The 9227-nt window shown below is 50.8% G+C and overlaps 1 long non-coding RNA gene across 1 annotated transcript; it reads right to left on the bottom strand.

The window, feature by feature from the left end:
* Positions 1-33: 33 nt before the first annotated feature.
* LOC122186509 lies at positions 34-5501 on the bottom strand. The gene is made up of 5 exons (XR_006181142.1): positions 5420-5501; positions 4415-4511; positions 3657-3703; positions 3091-3196; positions 34-248 (listed from the first exon to the last, which is right to left on the bottom strand). It is a non-coding gene; the product is annotated as an uncharacterized LOC122186509 (long non-coding RNA).
* Between the last annotated feature and the right edge of the window lie 3726 nt (positions 5502-9227).

Raw genomic sequence — 9227 nt, 5'->3', positions numbered from 1 at the left:
ATAATTATCAGAAATCATGATAATTACCAGCAAAGCTGCCTGCTGCAGATAGCAACATCCATCTCAGAAGGACAGCTGTGTATACTGAGGCTTGTCTGCTTCAGAGGAGTCCACCCGTTCACTCTGGAAGGTGGAAAACGTCCAATGCAGGGCTCTGTGATGCCCCTGCTTACAGCAGATTTATGTCAGTGCAGCTCCTCTGACAGCAGCAGGATTGCTCTTCTGCACCAGGATCAGGGCCAGCTTCTCTGCAGGGGAAAAGAGAAAAGAAGGAAGCTGAACTGTCTGCATTTGTGTCTATGCCTCACACTGTGCCCTGTTTAAAGCAAGGCAGCAGAGGGATGCTTCTCCCTTCCACCAGCAGGGCCTGATGAGGGCAGTAAGAATTGCTCATGGCTACATCCTTCATGTGGGCATCTCACAGCCCAGACACTTCTCAGTTGAACACTCCTTCCTGTCAGGCAGGTAGGGATGCTGTCCCCATGCTTCAGGTGCACAGAGGCCACATGGAACAGCTGGAGAAGCTGGGAATACAGTTAAGAAAGCCCAGCTTCATAGGCCCTCAGTACAGCTTGCAGATGGCACCCATAAACCACAGCAGTGAGGCAAGTCAGGCTGGTCATTTTGATGAATGAGTTCACACACAGCCCCTAAGCTCAGCTTAGCAGCACCAAGTACAAAAGGGAGCCTGATCCAGAACTGCCCAGTGACCATTCTATGGGCTTCACCCCCAGCACATGCCAGCAGAGCCCACCAGAATCGGACCCAGGGGAGCAAGGAGGAGGCCCTGCTGTCTTACCCTGGACCAGGAATCCATTCTCAGAGGATTAATTATCTGTACTGTTAAGCAAACAAGGGCTGAGCAGGGCTGCTCCTAATCGAAAACAGCCTGCTTGTTTATTTCTATCATTTTTTTTTCCTCCCATTGTCTATTTTGATGCTTGTAAAAAAGCAAAGCTGGGAGCTGCGTGCCCACGGTCTCCTTGCAGCAGCCTGCAAAGCCCCCATCAGCCAGGAAGGCACAGCAGAGACGTTGTGAGCTCCCAGGTCTCTCCAGTGCAAGGACTGCATGGCCAGACAGGTTACAGGGGAGAGTTATTAAAACCAGCTGAACTTGAGCAATACTGGGCAGCTTGTAATATTATTTTTGTTAATGTAGCAGCTTATAGGCCCCAGTTTTTCTTTTATTTTTTTGGCATAGGACCGACCACATACCTAACGCCTGAACAAAAGTGGGAATACTGGAGGATTAGGAATACCTAAATTTATGGCAGGATTAGCTGGAGTTTTATCCTGCCTGACAAAGAACTAAAAAGCACAATCAAGAAGACATTCCAACCCCATTATCTCCTAACCCTGCTGTGAAGAATGCAGAAAGATCACACCCAAAAAAAAGAGTTTATGACATCCTCTGGAGGTATCTCGGTCTGTGACCAGAAATCAGCACGTTAGTTGAATAATCCTACACAAAAACAGTAATAATTCTGTAAGAATTAGACAAAAAAAAAAATAAATTATTTCTTCTCTTGCTTACATCACTTCTGCATAAAACAAAGCTAATGAAAAGAGAACCAAGCCCAAAGAAAATATTTGGTTAGATCTCATTCCTCTGCCAAAGAAATTTACTGCTGAGCTTAATGGAGTAGGACCAGCACCAGAAATACCTGCGTCCTCCACGCAGCCCTATCACTCAGGGCTCTGTTTGGATGTTGGCTGAGAAATCAGCACGGCTGTGACCAGAACAAACCATCCAGGTGTTAATCCAGCACACCTTTCCTAGAGCATGCTTCAACGTCCCTGTTCCTGAGCAGGGCCATCAGCTGCATGCACCTCTTGGAGCTCCGGGGGTCTGGTGGCTCAGGGCACAGGGACAGAAGTTGGGCTGGAGCCAGGCGAGAACAAGGGACAGAGCCAGGGGAAGGGGGAAGATGGGGAAGAACTGGGAGCTGATTTTTATATGGGAAGGTTCTCAGCACTGCTGCAAGCCACACACATGCAGTTACAAAGCATTTTCTCTTTAGAATTCCATCTTTTTGAGTCTTCGCTCCTACGCTGGTCTGGACGTTTTAAACACACAGATCTTGCAATCCAGAGGAATGGGGTGGGGGGGAGAAGGGAGGGAGGCACCAACAGTGCTATTTTTCAGCAGTAAACACTCGCTCACTGCAAGCCTGTGTAAAAACATTTGAGAAGCACCACCGGAGCAGAATAAAGCCTTCCTCCCCTCCCCAGGCCCAAAGCTTGGCTGGGGCAGCTCCAGCTCAGCCCACCTCCCAGCTCAGCCCACCCCCCAGCTCTGCCCATGGCTGCTGGGGCAGCAGTGGGACCCCCAAGGGAGGCCGCCCACCCACCACAGCTGGCAGCCAAAGGCACAGCATGGAGCCAGCAGCAGCCCCAGATAGCACAGGAATGGGGGCAGCTTCCTGGAAAGAGCCCCAGGGATGGTGGGGAATGATGGGGAGTTTTTGCCATCTCACCCCCCCCATTTCTCTTCTCAGCAAACCTGCACGGTCCTTCTTTTGTGATGAGAGAGAGACAGTGGTGGAAGATGCTAGGGGAGCTCATTCCTCCTTGATATTTAAGGAGATAAAGTTGATTTCTTGCTATCTTTTTGTTTTTATGACTCCTCCAAAATGGTTGAAAACGTTTAACAGTCTAGCAGTGACATAATGAGAGGAAAGGTTTCACATGGAGTGTTGATAATGGCTGAAGAACTGTGCTCCAGCAGGTGAAATGTGACAATTACTCCTTATTTTCCAAACCAAAAGCAGAGCTGGGTGGTTCAATGCTACATGAGGCTTAGACATGCACAAAGAAGGAGAAACGCTGTGTATGTGAACCCTGAACTAGAAAGTTTACCATGGTCAAGACAATTCTGCACTATAAACCATACCCCAACCTCCAGATCTTTTGATACAGGCTGCTTTCACCAAATTGCAACACTAGTGAGAAGAGATGAGCTGTGCTGGAGACATCTTTATCATCTGAAATCTCTCGCCACCAGCACCCAAGCTGAACAATTACACTCTTAATAACAACTTCAATAATTCAATATATAGAAACTGAGCATTAATGGTTGCTCATCCCAACCTGCACGTTGCTGCATTCTGCCTCTTGCTGGTGTTCTGTAATTTATATGATCACAGAATTCCTCTGCTGACACCGATGGAGGCAGGAATTCACTCTGTGATACGGCCTGCAAGAAAGCATTCAGATGCTTCAGCTTTTAAATATGCCACAGATGGAAAGTATTGTTGGTGGTGTGTTAACAGAAACTCTCTGCTGCCTCCTTCCTGAGTGCTGGCCACTGCTGGCATGGCAGCACTCAGATAAGAGCTGAAAATTACAGGTTTGGATGATTAACTCCATTTCACCCTCAGATGTTCTATACTGTAATGATTGAAGAAGAGACTGCTGTGATCACTGGGTCAGTGCTCCATGGTTTTACTTAGCTTGCATCTGCCTCTTGAAAAAGTTGGGCTTTGCAAGGTAGACCATGTGTCTGTGTTGTGACAGCATGAGCAGCATAAAGGACTCGGCTCTGGGAAATCATGAGCACAAGGACCATGAGAGGAAGCCTGAGAGGAAAAGGATTTAGCAAGTAATAAAGATGGGCATGTGCCCACACCCCAGTGATTCCAGTGGAGACCACTCACCTGAGTTAAAGGGCAGCTTTCCCCTTTGCTGTTGCTCCTTGTTTCAGCTGAAAGGAGGTTAGGAGGCATTGGGTTAGTGCACGTTTTCATAGCCACAGTGGGCTTAGCTGTGGGAGTTCCTTGTTTATTAGCTGCGTATTAAATATGCATGACAGTAAAAAGAAAACACTGAACATGAACATAAATCCCCCTTAGATGCCATACAGCCGTGCAGCTGAACGGTGGGCACTGAGACAGCATCTCCAGGCTGAGTCACATCCACGCTGTGCATCGTGCTGCTTCCCACCAAGGGAACGGCTGCAAAGGTTGACTGGAAGAGCAGGAGGAGCTCCAGCCCCTCCAACAGCCCAGTGCCCAGATCCCTGGTGCTGGCAGCCTCCTTGGGGGCTCTGCCAATGGTCCTCATGCTCCTGCATCCTCCCAGGGCTGCACCCACCCCAGTGCTGCCATGGCTCCTGGTTGAAGGAGAGGCCTAAAATGGACACAGCTGAGGTCTTTTCTTGCTGTTGGAAGTCAACACGCTGCTGTGAGCTCCCAGTCTGTGACAAACTCACACTCAGACGATCATTTCACAATCACTGTTACTCAGAGCCTCCACCAAGAGCACCCAGCTCTGTATGGCCAATCTGAGGTCACTCCTTTTGCATTCTAATTGACCACAGGAGCATTCCCCTTTGCTGTTACCATTACCATACAGAGAAGAGGGAATTAATGGCCACCAGCCCACATGGAATTTATTGTTTTTTACATGACAGTACCTTTCTCTTTCACCTTTGCAGCCATCACCTCTGGTCACTCCTTCCCACCTTCGCTCTCCGTGAGTGTGCAGAGTTACAGCTGTGATGGAAAGCAGTCCTACATGGAAACAGAAGGGAAGGGAGTATGGGCTCTGATTGGAAAAGCACGCACACATGTGCATGGAGCAGGCAGGGAGGTGATAAACCCCACCTATCTGTGAGGAAGGAAGGACTTCGTTAAGCACAAAAAGGAAAAATACAGATATTGACCCAGTCCTCCCCCCACCAAGCTTGGTCTCCACCAAGCCTGCAGCTATAGGAAGAGCTGCCTTCTGACCTTGCCAGACATGTGCAGCACCTTCTGCCTCGCTGAGTATTTTTCATTTTGGAAAAAATTAACAAAAAAAATAATGATAATGAGAACCCTCTGTGGCTTTCTCAGCTCCGCTGCAAGGAATGGGATCCAGACAAACCGCTGGAGGGGAGGAAGGCTTTTGGATTCTGTGTTTTATTTTATTAGGTGTAAGTGAGTTATTTTGATTATGTTGGCAAGAAGTGGGAATAAAAAAGCCTTATGTACAGCAGCGCTGTCCCCTCTCAACCCACCTCCCCATGCACACGTGCACTGCTCAGCAGCCACTGCCATGCAGCTTGGCCAGCAATGGCCCAGGGAGGCAAACTGACAGCCATGCCTCTGCATCCTGCAGTGCTCTGCTTTGCTGGGAGGCAGAAATGCTTTAAATTGAGTGGACTGGGCGGGGGAAGGGTTGTTGTTGTTTGAAACTGAAGCACGGAGGTAGGGAAGGAACAACAACACGTGCAAAGCCTCCAAGTTTTTTCCCCCCAGCGCTGGGCATTGCACTCAGGGGATTTCCCATGAATGAGTGGCATTCCTTTCAAGCTGCCACGGAGCTCTCTGTGTGTGGTGACATCGTGGCTGAGCTGCAGCACAGTGACAATTGATGGGCAGCATCTGCCAGGCCTGAGGCCCCAGGGAAATCAGTGCTCCTTCCTGACACCTCTTACCTGTCGGCAGAGGGAGCGGGCTCCATCCTCTGCCCCTGAGCTTTGTGCGATCCTCACATCAGTCCTCCTGCTCACCAGTTCCCTGATCTGCAAAACATTCAGTGAGGTCACTGCCAGCTGGGACTTTACAACCACGGCCACATTTTACGCTGTGGCCAATCGGAGCTAAATGGAGACACCAGGCTTGGATGCTTCAGCTTAAAAACATGGGAGGAAATAAAAAGCTGTCTCTCCTTCAGCACTGTCAGCGCAAGGAGCAGATGCCTGAGATGTGAAGTACAATGCTGGGATAATTCAAAATACTTCACATTCTTTACGGCTGACATTGTACCCCCCCAGTGCAGGTCTCCCAGTGCAGCCAAAAGCAGGCAGCACGCTTTGCAAGTCTGATGCTGAGCAAACATTTAAATGGGAAACACGAGAGGCAGATCCAAGGCCATTCAGAATTGCATTAAAGCATATCAGGGCTCCAGCTGCCTGTGTAGCAGCAGCATCATCCTCCCGGGCACACTCCCTATGACACGGATGTCTGTGTGGTCCAGAATGCCAGCAGGCTCCTCCCCTACCAGAGAAATCAGGGAAATCTGAGATCCGCTGTCTCCATGCTGCCAGGAAGGACCCAGAGCATGCCACAGAGTTTAAGTCATTTACAACCTAATCTGTGCAAAGATCTCAGTGACTGACCTGACTGCCTGCATGGGAGGGTGGTCCTGCGTGGTTGCTTGCGTGCGTACACATGTACGTTCATGCATACATACATATACATACATGAACATGAGGAACAGTTGGAACGAGCAGCAATTAAAATGAACATAAAAGCCGATCAGAGGCAAATACCTGTCTGCCAGTCCCTCCTTGCCAAGCTGGAGCTGGAACCATTCAACGAGGGAAGACAGGAGCACTGCAGATCAGACAGGGTTTATTTTTACCTTCAGTTTTGCCTTCTTTTCTAAGGGGACTTAGAAGCACTTACTGCACGTGTGCTTAGGACAGCCCCTCATTCCCCCATCCCCTGTGGCTCTCAGCCTGCAGCACTGCTCCCCCTGACCTGGGGAAAGGCACACAACTGTTTCCCCATAGCGAAGCCAATAACTGAGAGAGGAATTTGTCAGCATCTGCCTTGCTTGTTGGTGTCGCAGGAGCAACCTGGATGGCTCTGGCAGTGTGCATAGAGCCAAACCAGAATGCCATGCTGGCATAGCCTCTGTCCTCAGCACAGACCTGGGGAAGGGAGCACAACAAGGGACGAATAAACACTGTGTGCAGGGATGAATTCTTCCCATGGAGCTCCAGACACATAACTCAGCCTCGTTCCTGTTGGAATGAATGGCAGAACGTTGCTACAGGCAATGTTACATGGAGCAGGAGACCCGGAGCTCCCCGCAGAGCATGGAGAGGAAGGTCAGGCTTCCTCCCCCCCGACCTGCATCCTGCCTGAGGGGTCTCGTGCTCCCAGCACAGCTGTGAGCTGCTGAACGTGCTGCTCCAGAGCAGGGCTGCACCCAGGGGACAAAGCAGCGCCTGGTGCAGGAATGGGGGTATGGAGATCTCTGCACGAGATGGAAATTTCTGAAGTGCAACTGAGCCTCCATCATCCTCTGGGATGCAACAGGAGAAAACAACACACAACTTTTGCTTTGTGTGCCCCCCCCCCCCCGCAAAGTGTTCATCCTCACCCAGGGACAGCTTGGGTGCAGTGATGGGGATAGGGCCAGGCTCTCAGCTCCCCTTGCTGGATATTGGGAAGGGCTGCAAGGGAAAGAACACTGGGAGTTGGAATACCTTAGGCTTCACCCAAACCTGCCTGCCCACAAAGGGAGGTTTCACGCATTAAGATGTTTGTGGCAGGCGGTCAGGCAGCACTTGGGCTTTTCACTCAGCCCTCCTAACAGAGATGAGCTTCTCAAGGATGATGGAAAACGATGGTACAGGGGACACCTCCAGTGCCTGGCTGTGCTGTAACACTTCCACAAGAGAGCAGAGGGAAGGCATCAGTTTAAGAGCAGAAAACCAGCCGTTCCACTGACAGTGCCCACTCTGCACCTCCCAGCCCACCTGCCCTTGTGCACACACTGCAGGAGCATGTTTGCAGCTAACAAAACTCTTCCGTGCTGTCTGAAGGCCCTGGGGTTTACCTTCTGCTCAAGTGCTGCTTGAGCTGAAACACGTTTATTAAGAAGGGATGGAAACTGCAGCAAGAGCCGAGCATTCAGCAGCTGTCGCAGCCAGCAGCAAGCTCCTTGGGGTGTGCAGTGCTGCATTTTACTTTCCCTGAGCTGAAAGAGCAGTGATGGAAGTCCATTTATAGAACAAACCTTCCTGCCTTCAGACCCTACACCAGGTCAAGTTCGAAGCAAAGTGCTCTTCTTTCCCCATCTCTGCAGACAGAGCCCTAACCCAGGCTGTGCACTGCCTCCAGAGCCTGGAGCTCAGCTCCCAGCAATGGCAGCAGCAGTGCCTCACCCTGCTCTCATCTGTCAGGACAGGGATCAAGGGGCTCGCTTGCTGTATGACCTGTGGGGGCAAGGCACTTGACCTCCAGATGCAAGTCAGCCAATGGAGCTCAAGCAGCAGCAGAAAAAAACCCAAACAGCATCAAGGAGCCCTTTAGAAAAGCAATGTTGAGCTGGAGCAGTGTTTTCCAAGGAAGAGAAGCTACCAGCACATGCAGGGCGCAGCTCCCTTACTGCAGAGCACAGTGATGACATCAGCTCTCTGTACGGCCACTTGTCCCCATCCCACACTGGAAAAACACTTCATTTTTTTGTCTCTCAGGTTCAGTATCAGTTCAAGCATACGTGGTTTCAACCACATTCAGCAACCTTTAAGCAGGCAACGGTCAGAACCAGCAGTGAGGCCGGGCCAGCACCAAGCACAGCACTCCCGCCTGCTGTCAACAAGAGGCATTTCTCTGCTGCAGACCAAGCCCAAGGGGTTTGTGTTCTCGATGCTTCTCTGTGTGATGGAAATCAGCTACCTACACGCTGGTATTTTATTGGAACCTCTTTAACCACCAGGCATTTCTTCTCAAGAGCAAGCACTTCGGTGAATGAGACACAGATCACCGAGGGCTGCCTGCCTGGGGAGCAGTGTGGGAAGGGGAGCACCCTAGTGCTCCCTGGACACCTTGGTGTCTTTCAGATCCGCCTTGCAGCACACTGCATGCCAAGCAGCCCAGCTGCTGGCTGAAGGAGGAGGCAGCAAGGTGATGGCTCTTCCTAGGAAATGGAAACGGTGCGGGAAGAGTGATGGAGCTGCTGGCTGACCCAGCCTGCAGTGAGCATGATAACTCACCGTGCATGGACAGGACTCATCTTGCTACTGCAAGGACTGATTTCCTTACTCCACCATCTGGCCTGAGTGCAATGAGCCTGCTCAGGTTCTCAGAGCTGCTGCAGGCGGTGCTCGTTACACACCAGGGAGCAGTAAGTTCAGTGCTGTACTGCTGCAGAGCACGTAGGGGTGGTCTGCACCAGCAGAGCCACTTCTCATCCACACACAGGCCAGGCAGAGGGCTGGAAATAAGGGCCATGTGTTTTTCAACTTACATTCTAAAATGCTCCTGAAGGACGAGCAGCATCTCACCACGGCTTCAGTGGGTCTCAGCATCAGCGCTGTGGGTCTTTCATTTCTGCACAGCCATCCTGCCCTTATATTTTAGCAGAAATACAAACTGTGGCACCATGCAAGGACTCGCAGCAATGTGGGCCTTGACTAACGTATGGCACAGCAAGGACATCTGTCTGCAGGGGAAGGAGGGCACGAGGCCACTGCAGCAGAGAGATGCTGTGTGTGCTGGCAGCATCAT

Source organism: Lagopus leucura, unplaced genomic scaffold (assembly GCF_019238085.1).
Source record: "Lagopus leucura isolate 7727_CA_CO unplaced genomic scaffold, USGS_WTPT01 Super-Scaffold_100037, whole genome shotgun sequence".
In the NCBI taxonomy this organism is placed as follows: Eukaryota; Metazoa; Chordata; class Aves; order Galliformes; family Phasianidae; genus Lagopus; species Lagopus leucura.
The sequence above is the reverse complement of the archived record's forward strand: the minus strand, read 5'-3'. Positions and strand labels throughout refer to the sequence as shown.